We start from the raw sequence: 1,601 nt of genomic DNA, 5'->3' as shown, positions 1-1,601 counted from the left end.
GGCCGCCGTTCCTAACCTTAACCCCCCCCTTCACACACATACACACCACACACACATCCAAACCCCCCTTCCTCCAATCCTTCACCCAACCTGCACACGTCACAGCTCCCCCTTACCCCCCTCCTCCCACTCCGAACCGGGGCGCGGGGCGAGAACCAGGTGGAGAGGGGAAATAGGGGGAGGGGGGGCGCGTAAGCGAGAGACCTTCGGGATCCTCGGATTGTAGCGGAGCTGGGGGAGGGGAAGAATGTCCGGCGCTGGAGGCTGGGGGTTTGCTCGCCCCGCCGCCCACGCGCCTGCCGAGTCGCGCGCGCGTCCCCAGAGAATTTCCCCCCTTGCAGCTGCAACAGCGGCAGCAGCAGCAGCGGCCCCGGGGGAGCCCCCACGAGCCAGGGGCTGCTCCAGGGATCTGGAATCTACCTGCCTAGGTGGGGCCCGAGGGTAAGGAGGATTGACAAAGCCCCTTTCCCTAGAACTATGGGAAGGTGAGGATCTTCAGCACTACAGAAGGGGCAGCTTTTCTAATAGATTCTGGGGCTGGCACCCGCCAGTGTTGCAGGAGGCACTCACTGTTCGGGTAGACTTGCCTCCTCCTCTCTTTTTACTGCTGGGCAAACCCAGACTGGCCTCAGCAACACGGTTTCCCCAATGCGCCCCAGCTTGTCATTGGCAAAAGTCAGGAAGCATCACGGAAGCCTTAACTCCACCTCCTCTCCTCCCCTCTCCTCGTTCTCTGTCTCTGTCTCCCAGTCTGTCTATGTCTGTCTGTCTCCTCCCCGCAACTTTACATGCTTAACCCTCTTATCCCAAACGTACAACAACCCTCTGGAGCCAGCAGACGCACCAGTATGCAATACTGTTGGTAGAACAGTAGGCTCTCAATAAAGGCTTTTTTAAGAGAAGGAAGGAGGCGAATGGCATTGCAATTTTTGCATGCTCACTATATAAAAGAGAGGTAATCTGGAATTAGTACTGACACGACCTCTTCCTCTCATTTTCATTCTGAGACAGTTGTATATCCAGATGCAAGATGGCTGGATTTCACAAAGCCTTTAAAACAATGTATCCGTATGTGCAATCAACTGCTGGGGGGCGGGGGGGAAGCTGGGGTTGGAAGAGATGGCTGATAGACCAGGTAATAAAGACTGTCCACTTCTCTTGCTGGTTTTCCTTCATTTTCTAGCAGCCCTTTTGATCATTTTTCTGCTCTGATGGAGGGAGGCCTTCTCAGAGAGGTGGGAGGCAATCACTTTTCAATCAAGTGTTGTTACTTGTTAGCAGCACTTCTAGAGTTTGGAGAGAGTAAAAAGAGACCGATACTGGTGCGATTTCTGTTTTTTTCTCATTTTTCTGTCTCTTCTCTAATACCACTGTAATAGTAAGGGCCAGTTTTTTCTTGTCCCATGTTATCCATATCCTTGTGGCATTGTTGATCTGGGCTAGGACAACTATCTGAGAGATTACCCCGGTGGCGTTATCGTAGCACTCTGTGATTCTGAAAGAAGGTTGTATTTGGACCTATCCTGTATGCATCTCACAGGATATGGAGAGAGAAAACCTACAAAGGACTCAGAAGCCTCAACAACCTAGAGTCAGAGGCT

At 52.5% G+C, this 1,601-nt stretch overlaps 1 protein-coding gene across 1 annotated transcript in view; it reads right to left on the bottom strand.

Annotated features, from left to right (window-relative positions):
* LOC123245360 (histone H3.3A) overlaps positions 1–589 on the bottom strand; it is a 20,127-nt gene extending 19,538 nt beyond the window's left edge. The window contains exon 1 of the mRNA XM_044674222.1: positions 571–589. The gene's annotated coding sequence lies outside the window, so the exon portion shown is untranslated. The remainder of the gene's footprint in view (positions 1–570) is intronic.
* Positions 590–1,601: the final 1,012 nt, after the last annotated feature.

Source organism: Gracilinanus agilis, chromosome 4 (assembly GCF_016433145.1).
Source record: "Gracilinanus agilis isolate LMUSP501 chromosome 4, AgileGrace, whole genome shotgun sequence".
Taxonomy (NCBI): Eukaryota; Metazoa; Chordata; class Mammalia; order Didelphimorphia; family Didelphidae; genus Gracilinanus; species Gracilinanus agilis.
This window is presented reverse-complemented; position numbering and strand designations above follow the sequence as displayed.